Source organism: Lactuca virosa, chromosome 2 (genome assembly GCF_052849685.1).
Source record: "Lactuca virosa cultivar CGN04683 chromosome 2, Lactuca_virosa_CGN04683_v6, whole genome shotgun sequence".
Lineage (NCBI taxonomy): Eukaryota > Viridiplantae > Streptophyta > Magnoliopsida > Asterales > Asteraceae > Lactuca > Lactuca virosa.
The window spans coordinates 286,063,442-286,084,424 of record NC_136427.1 but is presented as its reverse complement, the minus strand read 5'-3'; the positions used below and the strand labels follow the sequence as shown (position 1 = coordinate 286,084,424).

General features: G+C 40.0%; 1 long non-coding RNA gene and 1 pseudogene across 3 annotated transcripts; one reads left to right on the top strand and one right to left on the bottom strand.

Annotated features, from left to right (window-relative positions):
• The first annotated feature begins 10,813 nt into the window (after nucleotides 1–10,813).
• LOC145158598 (uncharacterized) lies at nucleotides 10,814–12,539 on the top strand (annotated as a pseudogene).
• A 2,918-nt stretch (nucleotides 12,540–15,457) lies between these two features.
• Nucleotides 15,458–20,633, bottom strand: LOC145161300 (uncharacterized). 3 transcript variants are annotated; one of them, XR_013738464.1, is made up of 7 exons: nucleotides 20,244–20,633; nucleotides 20,074–20,157; nucleotides 19,890–19,950; nucleotides 19,207–19,283; nucleotides 18,866–18,905; nucleotides 16,905–16,963; nucleotides 15,458–15,523 (listed from the first exon to the last, which is right to left on the bottom strand). It is a non-coding gene; the product is annotated as an uncharacterized LOC145161300 (long non-coding RNA). The 3 variants fall into 3 exon arrangements; XR_013738463.1 differs by lacking the exon at nucleotides 15,458–15,523 and having other exon boundaries at nucleotides 16,730–16,963; nucleotides 20,244–20,632; XR_013738462.1 differs by lacking the exons at nucleotides 15,458–15,523; nucleotides 16,905–16,963 and having other exon boundaries at nucleotides 17,084–18,905; nucleotides 20,244–20,631.
• Between the last annotated feature and the right edge of the window lie 350 nt (nucleotides 20,634–20,983).

Here is a 20,983-nt window from a genome sequence, read left to right as displayed (position 1 = left end):
CGGACCAGAGTCCGGAACACATAACACAAAACATGCTTGAATCACAAAGACATCAAGCGCTCTAACTTCTGCATCGGACCGAGGTCCGGAACTACTGCTAACTAAACGGGCCGACATTGTGGCCGTAGACCCGTTCCTACTGGAAGGAAAACTCACCTCGCAACGCTGGCTGCCGAGATGCTAGATATGAAACTGCCTGACTGCTGCTCCGGAACTCCCCGGCTACAAATCCCATAAACACTAAATCAAATACTGATAACAAATCACAGGGTAAAATGACTATTTACCCCTGGACAAGTCAACTTCCAAGACAAAGTCAACTTTCAGTTGACCAGACTCGCCGAGTTGGACCGCCAACTCGCCGAGTCCCCATCAACCATTCTAATCCTCTACTCGCTTCTACTCGTCGAGTTTGGCAAAGACTCGACGGGTTCTTCTTCGATACTAACATTGAGTCTAATCTTCATCCGACTCGCCGAGTTGTATGAACAACTCGTCGAGTTCCCTTGAACAGAAGAACACATCCAGTCTTTGACTCGCCGAGTCATATGAACAACTCGTCGAGTCCGACTGCTTCCAGATTCAAGTCTTAACTCACTGAGTCCTTACTCTACTCACTGATTCACCCTAAACTCTCAAATCGGGGAAAAACCGAGGACTCGCGACTCGACTCGCCGAGTCTGAAGAACAACTCGTCGAGTCCCAAGCCAAACTATACAGTCGATTTTTCTCAATTCCAATGCATCCAATTCATAGATCTGGGGTCCTAGGACTGATTTCACACATAAAGTTTCTAACTTTACGTTCATGCATGCTCATGATAAGCTAAAATGCCCAATAAGGAGCTAAAAGAGGAGATCTAGGTTTGGAATGGGTGCTTAGCTCAATAAAGGTGGCAACCTTGAGCTTAAGGAGTCCTGAAGTGCTTAGATCTGAAACCCATTCGTCTTAACTACCCATAAATCGACCTCAAAGTCTAGAAAAGGCTCAAAAGCAAGACTAGCAAGCTTTTATGGAGATCTACATGATGACAAGCAAATATTAGAGCTTTATACCTTAATGGAAGCTGGAAAGACACACTAAACTCAGATCTTCTTTGCTCCTCTTGAGAACCCCTCTTCTCTCTTCTTCTTCTAACTTCAAAATGCACCAAAATCCTCCACAAAATGAGAAATACTCCAAGAATGCTTAAAGGGAGGCTAGGGTTTAGTAAGGGACGTTCTGAGGGTGATGGAGGCTGGTTTGAGGCGCATAATGATGTTTAAATAGGGTGCAAACCCTTGAAATTAGGGTTTCATTCAGACTGGCAGACTCGCCGAGTCCGAGAATATGGACTCGTCGAGTTGCCAACTTAAACCGCGTGCAAATCCCGTCTCTACTCGACGAGTCGGGCTACCGACTCGTCGAGTACCCCTTAAGAAATGAAAATTACTTTATTTAAATCACATACCAGAAATGGGGCGTTACAACTCTTCCCCCTTTGTCTTAGACTTCGTCCTCGAAGTCTGCTGCTACTGAATCTGAGAATAACTCTGGATAATGCTCCCTCATCTCCTCCTCGGTCTCCCACGTCCACTCTAAACCCTTTCGGTGCTGCCACTGCACCTTCACTAACTGAACCACCTTGTTCCTCAAGTTCTTCGTCTTCCGATCCAAGATCGCAACTGGTCTCTCGATATAATTCAGGCTGCTATCAACCTGAATATCCTCCAAGGGTACAACTGCTGACTCGTCCACCAAACACTTCCTCAACTGAGAAACATGGAAAGTGTTGTGGATCTGGCTAAGCTCTGCTGGAAGGTCCAACCGATAAGCAACCCGACCCACCCGGGCCAAAACCCCAAAAGGGCCAATAAACCTGGGGCCCAGCTTGCCCCTCTTCCGGAACCTGAAAACACCCTTCCAGGGTGATACCTTCAGGAGGACCATATCACCCACCTGAAACTCCAAGTCTGAACGCCTCCTATCGGCGTAACTCTTCTGCCGACTCTGCGCAGTCTGCAATCTGCTACGGACCTGCTGGATCAACTCTGTGGTCTTGAGTACCACCTCGGTACTCCCGATGACTCGCTGACCGACCTCTCCCCAACAAATCGGGGTCCTACACTTTCTCCCGTAGAGCATCTCGAAAGGAGGGTGGTCAATACTAGCGTGGTAACTGTTGTTATACGAAAATTCCGCTAATGGAAGATACGTATCCCAACTGCCACCAAAATCTAGAACACATTCCCGTAGCATGTCCTCGAGAGTCTGAATCGTCCTCTCGCTCTGCCCGTCCGTCTGGGGGTGGAAAGCGGTGCTAAAATGAAGACGAGTCCCCATCTCGTCATGAAACCGCTTCCAAAACCTGGAAGTAAAACGGACGTCTCGGTCCGATACTACTGATACAGGCACCCCATGCTGTGCAACTACCTCGCACACATAGATATCGGCTAGCTTCTCGGCCGATATGCTCTCCTGAATTGGTATGAAATGCGCACTCTTGGTCAGCCGATCCACTATGACCCAAATCGAGTCAGATCCACGTGCGGTCCTGGGAAGCTTAGTGATGAAATCCATAGTGATATCCTCCCATTTCCACACAGGAATGTCTAACGGCTGCATCTTACCGTGGGGTCTCTGGTGTTCTGCCTTGACCTTCCTGCAGGTCAGGCATCTCTCTACGTACCAGGCTACGTCCCGCTTCATGCAGGGCCACCAATAATCGGGTCGAAGATCTCTATACATCTTCGTCGCCCCTGGATGGATGGAGAACCGGGACTTGTGGGCCTCATCCATCAACACCTGCCGTACTCCTCCCCAATACGGAACCCAGACTCTCCCATGAAGGGTCAACAATCCTCGACTGTCATAATCGAGAGAAGCTACCCGGCCCACAATCCTCTCACACTTTTGCCTCTCCTCTTTCAGGCCCTCGACGTGTGCCTCTCTAATCTGCTCCAACAATGGAGTAATCACTGTCATCCTCAAACAAACATCCCTGATCGGGGCTGCTACCGCCTTGTGGCTCAGGGCGTCGGCCACTACGTTGGCCTTACCCGGATGATAAAGGATCTCACAATCATAGTCCTTTACCACATCTAACCATCAACGCTGCCTCATGTTTAGATTCGGCTGGTCCATGAGGTACCTCAGACTCTTGTGATCCGTGTAAATGGTACAGCGGACCCCATAGAGGTAATGTCTCCAAATCTTGAGGGCAAAAACCACTGCCCCCAGCTCTAAATCATGCGTCGGATAGTTAGCCTTGTGAGGCTTCAACTGTCTAGAGGCATAAGCTATCACATGCCCTCGCTGCATCAACACTGCTCCCATCCCTGTGATCGAAGCATCACAATAGACTACAAAGTCATCCACTCCCTCTGGCAGGGTAAGAATCGGCGCCTCACACAAACGTTGTCAGAGGGTCTCAAATGCTGCCTGCTGCTCAGGCCCCCAGCGAAACACCACTGACTTCCTAGTCAGTCGGGTGAGTGGAACTGATATCTTGGAGAAGTCCTGGATGAATCTCCTGTAGTACCCTGCCAAACCTAGGAAGCTCCGAATCTCAGATGGAGACCTCGGGACCTCCCACTGCATCACGACCTCTATCTTGGCCGGATCTACTAGTATACCCTTCTGGTTGACGAGGTGTACAAGGAACTGCACCTCGCGCAACCAGAGCACTTGGAGAACTTCGTGAAAAGTCTCTCCCTCCTCAAAGTCTCTGGCACCTCCCTCAGGTGCTCCTTATGCTGCTCCTGAGTCTTGGAATAAACCAAGATGTCGTCGATGAACACTATCACAGACCGATCCAACATCGGCCTGCATACGCGGTTCATGAGATCCATGAACGCGGCTGGAGCGTTGGTGAGCCCAAACGGCATCACCACAAACTCATAATGACCATAGCGGGTCCTAAAAGCGGTCTTCTACACATCTTCACCTCCGACCCGCATCTGATGATATCTGGAGCGCAAATCAATCTTGGAGAACCAAGATGCTCCCTGAAGCTGATCAAACAAGTCATCTATCCTCGGGAGTGGGTAACGGTTCTTCACCGTTACCTTGTTCAGCTCCCGGTAATCTATACACATACGGTACGACCCATCCTTCTTCCTTATGAACAAGATCGGGGCTCCCCATGGTGAACTACTCGGTCTGATGAAACCCTTGTCTAGCAGCTCCTGCAGCTGCGTAGACAACTCCTGCATCTCTGGAGGAGCCAGCCGATACGGTGCCTTGGCTATCAGAGCCGCACCCGGAACCAGGTCAATCTGAAACTCAACTTGTCTCTCCGGAGGTATCCCAGGCAGATCCTCTGGAAATACATCAGGGTACTCACGTACCACTGGTACGTTGTCAAAAGTCGCCTTGCCCTTCTCCCGGGCATCTAAAACATAGGCGACGTACCCTGCGCAACCCTGCTGGAAGTAGCTGATGGGTTTTAATAATATGATTCCAAATTATTATATTATTCTTATAATATAATAAATAAATCATATTTATACCCTAATCAACCTCTCTCCTCAACTGTCATCCTGTCTAGTCACCCGTGTGAAGGCAACCCAAAAGGACCATGCTCACAATCGGGTCAAGTACATACCAAAATAGTTATGGACTTAGACACTAATCCAACAGTAGCGCCTCGCTCTCGCTGCTGAACAAAGAATCGGTCCGCGCTGTGGCTTTTCACCCTGAATCACTAACTTTCCCCCACTAGGAGTGTGAACCCTCACTAACTGCAGCTCGCAATCAATCATTGCCCCATTGGGGCTCAGCCAATCCATACCCAATATAACCTTGTTCCCTCGCAGGGGAATAGGAACCAGGTCTACCGAAAACTGCTCATCGAACAACCGAAGCGAACACCCCTTATGTACTCTCGCAACCCTGACGGTCCTGTCATCAGCTATCTCAACCTCAAGTGGACAATCCAGCTCCCCCGGAGCTCTGCTAAACCTCTTGCTAAGCGCAAGTGAAACAAATGATCGGGTAGCCCCCGAATCAAACAATACTGTAGCTGAAATGTCGTTCACTAAGAACGACCCTATACGAAAACATATAATCATGAGAAACAACCAATATCAAAATATAAATAGGAGAAAGATACATACCCATCACCACGTCAGGAGTCGCTCGCGCCTCCTCTGCTGTCATCTGAAAAGCTCTACTCTTCTCCACTGGCGTCTCACTCCGGCCCTGACGGTCGTCTGTAATCCTCAATGTTGCAGGGGCAGGTGCCACCACCTTCCCTGCTGCTGCTAAACTCGGACATTGGGACTTTTTATGTCCCCTCTGATTGCAATGGAAGCAAATCAGATCAGATGCTGCGGTAACGGTGGGAATAGTTGTACAATCTCTGCTCATATGCACGGTCCGGCCGCACTTGTAGCAACCGGGACTCCCTGCCTTGCACGCCCCATCGTGCAATCTCCCACACTTGCCACACCGACTGTGGCTCTGCTATCCTCTAGATCTGTGATCTGATACCTTGGGCTTTTTGCCCAAACTCCCTGTGCCAGATGCCGCCTCTGGCTTCCTCTTCTTCTCCATCTCTAAATCAATCTTTCTCTCACGAGCCCTAGCAATCATGTCATCTAGCGTTTTACAGCTGGACCGGGTCACAAACTGGCGGATATCACTCCGCAACATCTCATGATAACGGGCCTTCTTCATTTCCTCATCAACTGCGTACTGAGGAACGAGAAGAGCCCTCTCCCTGAACTTGGCGGTAATCTCCGCCACTGTCTCCGTAGTCTGGGTGAGATCCTGAAACTCCCTGGCTAACTGCTGCACCTCGATAACCGGTGCAAACTCGGCTCTGAACCTGGTAGTAAAATCAGCCTAAGTCATCGCATCAAGTGCTGCGTCATCCCCGACGACATACCTGATCTCCTCCCACCAATCTCGTGCCCTGTCCATCAGAAGACAGGATGCTAATCTGACCTTGTCCCCATCAGGACATCTTCTGGTGTGGAATGCGTTGGCGACATCTTCCAACCACCTAGTACTCGCTATGGGGTCCCGCGCCCCATGATAGTCAGGAGCTCCACAGGTTATGAACTCCCTGAAAGTGAGCGTGCGCGACCCCATCATGGTCGCCACCTCAGCACGAAAGGTGCTCAACCTCTCATCCATCAGCTCCAAAATACCCTCCTTGATCGAACCAAAGATCACAGGAGTCTGCTCAAGTATGATGCGAGTAATCTCTGAAGAGAGAAACTCCCTAGTCTGCTCATCCAAATGCTCGGCCCCCGAGCCTGATCCTGATCCCTCACCGGCACCTGAACTGCCGACTGCTGGTCTAGGGCGTAAAACCACCATTCTGAAACACATAGCGACAAACGTCATAAATATTGATATATCTCGAGGGATCACTATTACTGCAAGTTTCCTGGTCTCGCCTTGGCCTTCCTTGATTCAAGTACGGATCCTCTGATTTTAGTAGTACGGGCCCATACTACCTTCCACATCTATCTGTACTTTCCTCAAGAACAGCCTCGACTCCACCAAGTCACTACTACTGCTACTGATCTCTGCTACTCTCATCCTAGGCTTGCCCTAGGGAAATCTCTGACTCAACCAAAACCAGTCCTCAGCTGCTGAAGGCCTCCTTGTAATGCCAATTAGTCATTACCTGAATACCATCACATGTGACGAGACTCAGATAATCCTTCGAGTAAAAGACTCGTCCCTACAACGGTTAGACTCAAACAAGAGCTGCGCAATAGGGCCAAATCCAGCACTCTGAGATTATTCGACCCTGATCACATGTGATGTGACGTATTCACCTAATGGCTAACTCCCATCACTCAGAGTCCCACAAAGCACAAAGCAAGCAACATTCAGACACAGGAAACTACTCAAGCATATCTATCTTCATAACGAGAAACTGTACTAGCATACAATGTTAAGCTCATACTATCAGGCATAACCCTAACAGGCTATCCTATTACTGTCTACTCAATACAAAGCTGAAGCACATAAAGCAAGCACATAAGGCATCCTCCTAGATCCTTAGTCCTATTCTAGCCTGCTGTTCTACTGAAACTGAAACAGATAATCATAATATAAATTTGTATGGGTAATTTGGGAGTGCTTACTTGAGCTCGGCTGAATGCATGCACCACACCTTTTTTTTCTCCTTTCAAAGTTCTTTTCTTTTTAAGTTTCTTTATCAAAAAAAAAAAATTCGAAAATGTTTTTCTTTTGAAAACCTTTTACCATTTCCTTAGTTTGAGTTCAGACACACCCGAAAGTGTATCCGAATCCCTCAAACCAAGGCTCCGATACCAACTTGAAACATCCCAAAAATACGACCCAAAAATTTTTGTTTTAATATCACTAAAAATCACAACATCGAGTGTCATATATAATAAGAACCATGGAATGAGTAACTCAAAAGTCACAGTAACTGTGTCAAAACAAAACTGTATCAATCATATCAAAATATATGAATAAAACTCCCAGGATACAACTGAAGCTGTGGTGTGTGCGATGCCATCAACCCGAGCTCTTCCCTTTGCTAGCGGAAGTACCTGAAACCAAAACTGAAACTGTAAGCACAAAGCTTAGTGAGCTCCCCCAAAATACCACATACCATACAATAACATATAGAACACACACTAGGTCTTGCCCACTGCATCGGACCAAAGTCCGGAAACTGCATCGGACCGAAGTCCGGAAACTAGCCAGGGCCTTGCCCTCTGCATCGGAACGAAGTCCGGAAACTGCATCGGACCGAAGTCCGGAACTAACCAGGGACTTTCCCTCTGCATCGGACCGAAGTCCAGAAACTGACTGAACATAGCATAGCATAAACATACCAACTAACATGAAATACATATAATGCATACTGCATCGGACCAGAGTCCGGAACACATAACACAAAACATGCTTGAATCACAAAGACATCAAGCGCTCTAACTTCTGCATCGGACCGAGGTCCGGAACTACTGCTAACTAAACGGGCCGGCATTGTGGCCGTAGACCCGTTCCTACTGGAAGGAAAACTTACCTCGCAACGCTGGCTGCCGAGATGCTAGATATGAAACTGCCTGACTGCTGCTCCGGAACTCCCCGGCTACAAATCCCATAAACACTAAATCAAATATTGATAACAAATCACAGGGTAAAATGACTATTTACCCCTGGACAGGTCAACTTCCAAGACAAAGTCAACTTTCAGTTGACCAGACTCGCCGAGTTGGACCGCCAACTCGCCGAGTCCCCATCAACCATTCTAATCCTCTACTCGCTTCTACTCGTCGAGTTTGGCAAAGACTCGACGGGTTCTTCTTCGATACTAACATCGAGTCTAATCTTCATCCGACTCGCCGAGTTGTATGAACAACTCGTAGAGTTCCCTTGAACAGAAGAACACACCCAGTCTTTGACTCGCCGAGTCGTATGAACAACTCGTCGAGTCCGACTGCTTCCAGATTCAAGTCTTAACTCACTGAGTCCTTACTCTACTCACTGATTCAACCTAAACTCTCAAATCGGGGGAAAACCAAGGACTCGCGACTCGACTCGCCGAGTCTGAAGAACAACTCGTCGAGTCCCAAGCATGCCAAACTATACAGTCGATTTTTCTCAATTCCAATGCATCCAATTCATAGATCTGGGGTCCTAGGACTGATTTCACACGTAAAGTTTCTAACTTTACGTTCATGCATGTTCATGATAAGCTAAAATGCCCAATAAGGAGCTAAAAGAGGAGATCTAGGTTTGGAATGGGTGCTTAGCTCAATAAAGGTGGCAACCTTGAGCTTAAGGAGTCCTGAAGTGCTTAGATCTGAAACCTATTCGTCTTAACTACCCATAAATCGACCTCAAAGTCTTGAAAAGGCTCAAAAGCAAGACTAGCAAGCTTTTATGGAGATCTACATGATGACAAGCAAAGATTCGAGCTTTATACCTTGATGGAAGCTGGAAAGACACACTAAACTCAGATCTTCTTTGCTCCACTTGAGAACCCCTCTTCTCTCTTCTTCTTCTAACTTCAAAATGCACCAAAATCCTCCACAAAATGAGAAATACTCTAAGAATGCTTAAAGGGAGGCTAGGGTTTAGTAAGGGACGTTCTGAGGGTGATGGAAGCTGGTTTGAGGCGCATAATGATGTTTAAATAGGGTGCAAACCCTTGAAATTAGGGTTTCATTCAGACTGGTAGACTTGCCGAGTCCGAGAATATGGACTCGTCGAGTTGCCAACTTAAACCGCGTGCAAATCCCGTCTCTACTCGACGATTCGGGCTACCGACTCGTCGAGTACCCCTTAAGAAATGAAAATTACTTTATTTAAATCACATACTAGAAATGGGGCGTTACATCGTTGCGGGGCAGACGCAGCGGGAACCGGATTCGGTTTAAGGGGTGTGGATTGTTTTTGAGCGCGAGTTGAAGCATCTCAACAGCAGCCCCAATTTCTCCTGATCAGACTTGTTCTAAGGTAGAGAGAGACTAACCGGAGGCACAGAATAAACGAACGGGAAGACATTATAGCGGGTGGCTTTGATTCGGTTCATTTTGCGGGTGACGGAAAACGGAAAAGATGGTCGTGACCGACGTAGAAGTCGGGTGTCCGGAAAAGTCGAGAATCGAGATGGTTCGAAAAGAATGTGATTTTTCAGAATGTGACGACAACGACGAGCCCGTATTTTAAATACGGATTGGGGTTGAAGAATTCTCTAGGACTTAGAGATTCGGGGGTGATTGTTGGAATCCTAAGTCGATGAGGACTTGGAGACCAATCAATCTAATTTATGGAAAGTTTAGTTTATGGCAAGTTGATCATAAGTTTCTAGTCTATATATAAAAGTTGGTATGTTAGGCTATATATACATGTCTATAATCGAGTTTATGATTATGAGAACAGATTGTAAAACATCGGTTTTGAGTTAGTTTCCGATTAATCAAAGAGTTATTTTGGTTATTTTGTTTTGCATTCTTGTTTTTCTAAACTTTAGCCACACACACACACACACACACACACACACACACACACACATATATATATATATATATATATATATATATATATATATATATATATATATATATATATATATATATATATATATATTCCTCCGTGTGTTAACTGCATAAATGTCATAATTGTGTGTTTGTATTTGATATTAACCCTTTCCTTATTTCTAACTTTAATTGCCTTGAACATTATGATTTCAGTCAGGATTCATGGAAAACAAAGGTTCTTCTACATATGATTATACTTCAATGAAGAGCACAAATAAAAAATGAGGCTTTTGGGGCGTTATAGTATGGAAAGCTAAATCCATTTTTGATAATGCATGCCCTAAACAATCAAATGCTCATAGCAGTGCGAAGCCATAAGAAGTTAGTTTCTCAACAAGTGACCAGGTGAATATCAATTTTTGCATTTCTTATTAGCTTTCTGTAGTTTCATTATTTGTTGATTAAGGTATACCACATTATCAATTAGTATAAATACTTCATATAGCAGTAAGTAAGATAGAATGTTGGTTTGAAATTCGTAGTAGTTCAATGGTATTCAATTTGAGCTTTCGAAGAAAAATGGAGGGTGCTCCAAGATTAGAGATGCAGGGTTTGGATAGAGTCACATCTTGTCCCTTTAATCAAATTGGTGAGACCATTTGGAATGCTTTGGAGGTAAATTTTTTCGATTGAAGTTACAAATCCTTATTTTTAATTATAAGTAATCATGATTTGTGTTATTAGATATCAAAGTAACTTGGTTTTGTTACATTAGGAAAAAACATGAGAGAAGAAAAGTGAAGATATGATCATGAAAAACAAAAGAAGTAGGGTAAAGAGTTGAAGGAAAACTCATGAGAGACAAGAAAAGTGAAGATATGATCACATCTTCTCTCCTTAATTCCCAGTTTCTCAAGATGCAATTAATTTCAAATGACAATCCCAGAGAAGGCTCTTCAGAAACAAAAACCATCTTAAATGAATCTAGAAGTGATGAGGGATTTGACAACCATTCATCTACATTTGAAATAAGAACTGAAGGTATAGCTGTTGAAGATTCAGAAAGTTCTGATGCCAATGAAACTACTAATATGGTTACTTCAGATCAACCACAATACCGATATGCCTTGATACAGAAGGTCTGTAACTCTGTCTTCTTCAGAAAGCTTCAGAGTTGTGTTGTAAACAATTTTATGGATGTGAATCATGTGATTAAGAAGATTCATATCCTCTTTAACTAATTCACAGGAAAATATTTGATTGCACCATGTTATTGAAGAGGCCCTTATAAATATGTCCACATGTCATGTCTAGACAATTGGAGGTTAACCAGGGTAAGTTCAAAAATATGTTATATCAATAACTTGATTCTATTGATGTACAATTGTTGATGTGTGTCTACAATTGTTGCAGGAAGGGGTTGCTTTCTCTCATTACACATAATGTAGAGCAGTGTTTATACTACGTGTAAAAGTCTCCATTTTTGTCATTGTTCAACTGGTATGCATTATACAACTCATTTATCTTATCTACTATATTGTTGTTAAATTTTATTTTCTTGATCACTTGCGATGATAATATAACAATTTTGTTTGGACACTTTGAACAAATTGTGGCGTTCTTAGGTGTTCTGGTGTACAAATTGTGACGTTCTTAGGTGTGCTGGTGTACAAATTTTATGGAGATGAACTCAAAGAAATGTTTGGATATGAAGTGAACCCATATGGGTTTTATACAATGGCTGGTAACTTCAATTCTATCTCTTTGTTGGTTTTATATTTTGGGGAAATTAATTTTTAGGCTTTATATTGATTATTTACTTTCAAATTCTATAATTACAGTGTTAGCAATTGTTTTTGGTGGGATTGTAGTATGGTTTCTTTATAGCTATAATACGTGGACAATGAATCAATGAAAACTACTATCACATTCTTGCCAAACAAGAACTCAAAAATGTTATATATTATTAATTATGATTGATTTTTTGTATTTGTTGACTTTTTATTGACGAAAGTTGGTATAATAGGCATGGTTGTCAAAATCGCGATTCTGATCGTAGGATCTTAGGATCCTACGATCCTAGATATGAAAAACGATCCGGATCGTAAACGTATCGTATTTAAGGTAGGATCGCAAGTAGGATCGTAAGATCGTAGGATCGGGATCCGATCCGATCCTACCTTTCCTTGACTTTTTTTTTTTTTTTTTTTTTTGCAAATGAAATCATTTTACCACTTTATGTCTTTTACCCGTTTACCAAGTTACCGTTTATCATTTTATGTTGTGATTTATGACTAATATTTTGAAGTTTTTATAACTTTTGAACAAAAAATTGAATGTTTAAAATATTTTTCATGTATTAAAATTATAAATTAAAATTATGTTTCATTTTGTAGGATCTTAGGATCCCGATCCCGATCTTGCAAACCCAAAAACGATCCTATGTAGGATCCCGATCTTGACAACCTTGATAATAGGAATACATTGTAGAAGACAGAGAAGTGAACAAGGGTCTTACTGAACTTGACCCAGCCATGTTACAACCATGTTACAGAGCTAAGAATGTTGGGTCTCTATTGAACATATTTGTATATTCATATATTGAGAAAGATTATGATTATGTTAGTTTTTGTTGTAGATTTATTTTCAAACAACACATAATCATTGATTAATTCATCTTTGTTTGGTGTGGAGGCTCGTCTATACCCAATTTCACTTGCCTTCAAAATTTTAAAATTAAACCTCACAAATAACAATTACAGCCGTTTATTTATTTTTGAAATGTTTTTGAATCTCATGTGTATTTACACGCTCAAAATGTGCCACAATTTTTTTTTGTATTGTGGCGAATAAAAAATGCCACCAAAAATCTTAAAACATGTAACTAAAAATAGCATAAATTCTTGAATCAAATGAGCATTAGTGGCACAAAATATGTGACACGAAAAACTTTTCTTCTACCGTGACAAATAAAAAAGTGTCACGAAAAGCCTAAAAATTAATTTGCAGCGGCAAAAACAAAAAGTGTCACTAGACAGTTTTAGTGGGAACGTTTCTTGTGACATTTATTATGTGTGCCGCACAATCTCTAAGAAACCTTTAGTGTCATTTTTTTGGGTTTTTAGTGGCATTTTGTATACACTAAATGACATATTTTTTGTAGTCTTCACAGGGTGTGATGAATGTCATTATATTATATGGCATGAAAGAGTGTATAGAAATAGTAGTTATTTGGATGGAAATTAGAAATCAATATAGAAATAGTGTATCAAAAGATAAGATTTATTGGTTCCCTGGGGGTTAAGACTTAAGTGGCCTAACATCCCCAAAATGGCTCACAAGTCACACACAGTGCCCTACAACTACGTACAAAGATACAATGAAACAGCAAAACTTGAAGAAAATTAAAATGGGTCCAAGATCAATCAAAATACAAGAAGACATTACAAAATTGAATGATCAGCTGGTCACTGGTCACATGATTGTGCAAGCGCAATCTGGATAATCATCTTTCTGAGGAGTGGTATAGTGATCAGCATAGGGCCACCCATTGACAGGATACCCATTATACGGCGTAGAAATTGGTGGAGCCGATGGGTTGGTAGACGTTGGTGGCAATGTCAGTGGTACAAAACCCGAAACGTCTACTGCTGCTGCAACGTTGGAGATCATCGATGGATTCTCATAGTAGTCGACCCTCAAAACATCTTGTCTGCACTCCACTCTTCGTACTCTTCCAGCTTCAGGTAACTTCATCAACATTCCCGTCATATCTCTAAAATCAACAGTACTACTCCCAGCGTCACGATTCACATTCACTCCAGACGAATGATTATTTGATAACCAAATAATTGATTCATTTTGAAATTTTTGCTCAAGTTCAGCCCTGATTGCTTCAGGTTCATGGCGCTTTGATGAGATGATGAGTATACCTTTCTCGGGGTCCATTCCAATCAATTTGAGACCACCAATTTGACGAACTGCCCTTCTGACCTTGCTTATGCATTCATCACAGTTCTCGAATGGTGTGATTTGAAACACACTTGTTGACGTCGCCATCTTGATTTGATGAATGAATATTGCTGATCACAAATTCTACCAAAACATATGCCAAATGATTGTGTTAGATAATAAAACAGTTTTTTTTTTTTTTTCCAGGAGTACACACACATACACACACGTTTGCGCACACACAGCCCATGACAGCGTGAAGTTCATTTACCTTCCCATCAATTCGGATCCAAAACTTACCTTACTCTTCTTAAAGGCGAGATCAAACAAGCATGCACATATTACAAACATATTCACGACAAAAAAAAAGATACATGAATTATTTAAAGATTCATAATTAAACTTGGCGTTGAAGAATAGTTAAATGAAAAGAGATTAAAAAAAAAGCATGGTCAACCCTTCTCAGCTAATCAAGTTCAATTCCTGCATCATAAAAAAGTAAACCCACGTCAGAATTCACGAAAAACCGGAACACGCAACAATTTAAATTGATAAACAAAAACTCTACAATTTGGTTCAAGCATATGGTTTCCTTAATATATATTCCAAAAAAAAGTAATTTGATGTTAACAAGGCAACAAGCAAGACACAAGATTACTGAATTCGTCTCTTAAGCAAACCACTTGTAAGTAACTTCACCAAAATTCCAAAAAAAATCACATAGAAATTTGAGAGATTTCAGGACATACACAAAAACCATTGGTTGGTTTTCTTCTAACAATATACATACTGTAGATAAGTCTAGTACAGACTACCATGCACTTGATATTAAGAATATCAGCTAGAGAGCAATTCGAAATAAAAAATGAGTTCTAGCCTTCACTCACCATTTAAAAGTTGTTCATAGCACAATAAAACTAAAACAGCAATCAGATCTATAATAAAATTTAAACAGCTAGCAATCAGATCTACAGTGAAATTAAAACAGCAATCAGATCTAAACCCAGCCCATGCATGTACATATATACACATATATATACAATTTCAAGACATACAGATAGATCCGTACCTTCGGGTTCCTTGGGGTTGCTTCTAATCAAGGCAGAGATGGGAAAAAGAAAGATAATTGTGGTGAGGTGAGAGTGTGAGACACATTTGGTGGGTGGGGTGTTGGGGTTATATATATAGGCGAATGAAATGACTTGGTCCCAAAGCTGATAATTTAAAAACAATTACTGGGAGCCGTACGTAACGTAGGTGGTATTTTGTAGGGGTTGGTGGATCCATGGATCACGATTACAAGATTTTATTAATTGATCAGTTTTTTTTTTTTTTTTTTTTTTTTGAACGGCCATTAAATATAAAAAAGAAAACAAGACTCGAATTAGTGAATTACAAACATGCAGCTATCTAGCCCATGATTCTTCTTGTGGGTTACAGCGCCAGTCTAACCAAGCCAATTTTTTGAAGTTGTTTTTCCTCCTAGCATCAAACCACGTATGCGACACTAGCTGAATCTCCAAAGCGTCCTTTTTATGGAGAACATGCATGCTTGATTGCTAAAGCTTTGTCCCAAGCAATCCATGCAGGCTTTCGTTTATCTTGTGTCCCACCTTAAAAGAAAACACTCCAGTTAGTTAATAATCATTAATAAATAATTTCTAATAATATTATAAAAACTTCTTAGGCCATCGAATTCATATGAATTCAATGGATTAATACATTTACATTCCACTAACTATATGTGTGTGAGAGAGAGAGTAGAGATAGTGTAGAGTTCAATGGGGATTGAACTGATCTTTCTATTAAGTGTCATGTCAACCCACAATATAGAGATTTTGAGTTTAATGAGATTCAATCACCATTAAACTCCTCATTCACTACTAGAAAACTGGTGCAATAGCTACAGCACAATCCGTAGCTATTCCGTAGCTATTAGCGGATAGCTACGGAATTGCTACGGAAAAATGTCTGTAGCATAATGGCCCGTGGAAAAATTATAGCTACGGATTAGCTACGGAATAGCTATGGAATAGCTACGGAGTTTTCCGTAGCTACCATAGCTACGGAATAACTACGGAAATAAATAGCTACGGATTTCCTACGGAATAGCTACAGAAGTCAATAGCTACGGAAATAAATAGCTACGGAATAGCTACGGAAATAAATAGCTACGGAAATTTGTAGCTATTCCGTAGCTAATTTCGTTTTATTTTTAAAAAAAAATAATTTAAAATTTTCCAATTTTTTATCAAATACCATATCACTACTAGAAAATTAAGGCTTTAGCTACGGCACAATCCGTAGGTATTCCGTAGGTATACGGTAATAACTACGGAATTGCTACGGAAAATGGACTGTAGCATAAACGTCCGTGGGAAAATAATACCTACGGATTTGCGACGGATTACCTACGGCTTTTTCCGTAGGTATAATAGCTACGGAATAGCTACGGTAATAAACAGCTACGGATTTCCTACGGATTACCAACGGGATTCAAGTTCGACTTTTTCCTACGGAATAGCTACGGAAATAAATAGCTATGGATTTCCTACGGATTACCAACGGGAGTCAATTTGACTAAAATTGACTTTTTTCCTACGGAATACCTACGGACCTATTTAGCGACGAATATTTCCATCAAAAATCTGTCATTAAGTTAGTATATATATATATATATATATATATATATATATATATATATATATATATATATAATTTTCTGCTAAAAATGCACAAAAAAAACCCAATACATTAAATTTATAATAAAATTCTTATTCAACCACAAAACTAATAAACATTACAATAGACATTGTCGGTTACAGCATTGTACTTTGTATTTACTCAATTTATTTCATAAAAGTAATTTAAATACAAACAAATACAATTCATACACATACAATACACTTGAATGCATTATCCTACTTTGTACAAGATATTACTAGTACTTAATTTACATAAAAAAAAAATTCATACAAATGGATGTCCACTTACATGAGCAAATCCATTCAGAAGTATAACTTTTTATAGCCCTTAAACCCTTGGATGAAGATCTGTAATAAAATCCCAAATTTAATACATGAGTTAATTATAAACTAAAAAAAACGGAAAAAACAAAAAATTGTATACATAAGTGTAACCGCCTAAAACACAACAAATGGAATTAATAATGAAATAAAAAGATATTTGCATTGAACCTTCAATATTGACAATCACAATTTTAGTAATGTAATTTCTCTTTATCAATAGACTTTAACTAAACATATTGCTTCAATTCTCATATAACAAAATGACTATGATCATCTAGTCCTTGTAACAATCTTTCAACTCTATTCTGATAATTATTTATGCTCCATGAAGCTTCATAAACAAGTTTGCCAATTTTACCCTTTTTGTCCAATTTTAATAGTTTACTCCAATTTCATGCATTAATGTGTTTAAAACCATGTCATATAGTTAAATAATATGCAAAGAGTGTTCAAAACATGTATAAAACTTCAAGGCATATTTTAAACCATTTTTTGGTGTGATCCCTTTTGACATTTTTCTCATTCAGGCATCCTACTTGCCTGAATGTGTTTTCTTTAAGTTCTAGAGTGAAATTTCATGAATCTTTCATGCCAACCTGTTTTTAAGAAGAACGAATGCTTAGGTTGTCAAACACCTTTGAAATTAGTCATCTTATACAAATTTTGACAATCTACTTTCAACAAAGTTTCTAAAAATAACAAGTTATATAGTTCATGAAGATAATAGCAACATATTTGTGTTTTTACATAAATTTCAAGCTTCTAATAATGCTCATGATTACCATTAGATGCTATTTTACTCTAAATCCAGGTTTGACCAAAACAGAAAAGTCAATGTTACTATCATTCATCATCTTCAACCTCAAGAAACTAGAATCGATTCATGTATTGAGGTTTCTAATGTCCTCAAAAGCTTCCATCCATAAACAATTTTAGGATTTATCAACCAATTTCAACATGAAATCAACAATTCCAAACGAATTTGCTACGGATTTTTCTTATTTTTGATTTTTTGGGCACCAAACGCCGTTTTTTCGCTCCGTTTTTTTCACACCTCTATTATACATGATTATCTATATTTTCACAAATTTATAGCTATTAATATCATTTATAAAGCCGTGTGCACATACGGGATCCATTGCTCGTTTAGTGGTTTAACACTATAATGCTTATGAATACGTTCACATACATCTCACAAACACATATAAATACACATACACGTACACATATACCACAACTCATTCATGTATATAAATATACATATACAAACATAATCCATCAGAAGTTGGTGAAAAGTATAGGCATTACAATGTTAAACTGTGAAACGAGTACTTGATCCCGAAGGGGCACACGACTTTATGAACGATATTAATAGCTATAGGTTGGTGAAAAAATAGATAATCATGTATAGTAGAGGTGTGAAAAAAACGAAGCGAAAAAAACGACGTTTGGTGCCCGAAAAATCAAAAATAAGAAAAATTCGTAGCTAATCCGTAGCTACTTAGCTCCGGATTAGCTACGGAATTCTAACGGAAAGCATACTCCGTAGCTAATCCGTAGGTAAATAGTATCTGTAGGTATCCCGTAGCCATTCCGTAGCTAATTAGCTACGGAATAGCTACGGATTAGCATCTGTAGCTATTCCGTAGCTAATTAGCTACAGAATAGCTACGGACTGACGTCCGTAGCTATTCCGTAGCTATTCTGTAGCTATTCCGTTACTAAATTAGGGCATCCCATTCTGTAGCTGATCCGTAGCTAATTAGCTACGGAAATTTTCCGTAGGAAAACCCCATGTTTTCTAGTAGTGTATTCAATCAAATTGTAAATCATAACAGCAAAAGCAGCAACATCGAAAAATAGCAACAACAATCAGCAGCACTAAAAACAACAAACAACAACAGCAAAAACAGCAACAACAATTACTTATTCCCTCGTAAGAGATCTTCCATATTGCGATTGATTTCTGAAATGAAATTAAGCATCAAAAGTGAAATTAGAATAATAAATATTATACAGGAAACATAAAATAAAATAATAAATAATGAAATTAAGCATAAAAATGCAGTTAGCATTTGGTAATAAAAAACTATTTGATATTGTGGCAAACTGGTGAAAACAAACCAGAAGAGAGCCACTCATAAACAATGCAGTTAGCAAAATGCATCAATATATGAAGTAATAGATGAAAAAAAATGCATGAACAGATGAAGTAACAGATGAAAGACCCAAAGTTCATCAATGCTCAAGAACTAAAATCTTTGTACCTGAGGTTGTTTACCAGCTCCTAGAAGTGCAAGTTACATCAATTTCGTCTCCTTCTTCACCAAATTTGTTATGCTAGCTAACAGGGAACAAAATGAAACAAACCACAACCAACATCAGTATAAATAAATGCAGATGACATAAATAAAGAGTTCAGTGGTCTAATTTGCAAAAAAAAATTATTAATTTAAAAAAAATACTTTTTTTAGTTTTAATTCAATTAAAGAACAAAATAAATGACCAAATAAAGCAGAAATGGAGCAACATAATTCAAAAGTAATACATTATTTGACCAATAACATTATAGTACATAAAAATTAAAAATAAAAATATCAAATAAAATCAGCCAAAAAAGTCACAATCTCATAAAAGTGCAAGAGTTATCATAAAACAGATTGATAAAACAATGATAATCATATATGATTTCAGTTGAAGAGTTATCATAACACAGATTGATAACTCTAATGATAAAAAAGTCACACTCTCTTAAACAGATTTATCATAACACAGATTGATAAAAAAAAAGTCACAACCTCTTAAAGAGTTATCCATTGAAATCATGAGAAACAGCAATTAACTAATAATAGCCCATGGATCTTGATAAAACAATGATAACCAATATGACCAATATGATTTCTTAACCAAGTAAGATTCATAAAATCGACCCTTGAATAAAAAAACATACCTGGATTCGAGAGGCAGACAGATGGAGAGGAAAAGAACGTGAGCTGGTTCGATTACAATACCTGCAATAATCGACATTTTCAGAATACATTGTGAATCAAAACCTCATGACAATGAACCAGTAAAGGACAACAATTCTAACCAGTCCAAGTAATTACAAGAATACGGTAGGAAGAAATACTAACCTTGAGATAATTTCAATCGATAACAGCTTAAAAAAAATGGACAAGATTGTTACAAGGGAACCCTGTCTTACCGATTATAGACAACTACAATACACACAACAAGAAATACTATCAGGTGAACGATTGAGCCGAATTATAAAAAAAGATATTACATAACAGATGAATCTTACCGATTGGTGGTTGCTGAGGCGGCAGGCGGTGAAGGTCGTGAAGGGAGGAGACCGGCGGTGAAGGTCGTCAAGCGAATCGCCCGATGAGAGAGACAACGATTGAAGGAATCCGGCGGAGCAAGCTTCATCTACATCGGCTGGAAAGTGAAGAACGGAGGATCGAAGCAGCGGCCGTCAAGCGAATACAACGATGGAATGAATCCGGCGGAGCAAGCTTCATCTTCATCGGCTGGAAAGTGAAGAACGGAGGATCGAAGCAGCGGGCAAAAAGGTAGGAGGCGGGAGTGGGTGCGATTCAATGAAAGAGAAGGGGGAAAGTGAAAATGAGATAGAGGGAAACCTAATTTTGGGGAGTTAGAATTTTTCATTTGAGGGGGGAAGCTGATACGGGCTAAAAAACAAAAGCGGTTGTAGGAGGATTCGAACCAGAATTCCCTGGGGATAATACCAACAGCTTACCGAAAGGCAAGGGATGCCACTACTATGTATTTTTGGTCTATTATACATTTTATACATGTTTCAAAAAAATTAAAAAAAAAAATGCTTGGAAAACGATTCGAACTCAGATCAAAACCACACTTGACCAAACAATTTACCACTCGGAAGGGAATGCCAAATCAAAATATGTTGTGCCTTCAATTAATTTTAAACACTTCCTGATTATTATTATTATTATTATTATTCGAGTATAAAAACTTTTTTTTGGATCATTTTTTACATAATATTATTATTATTATTAT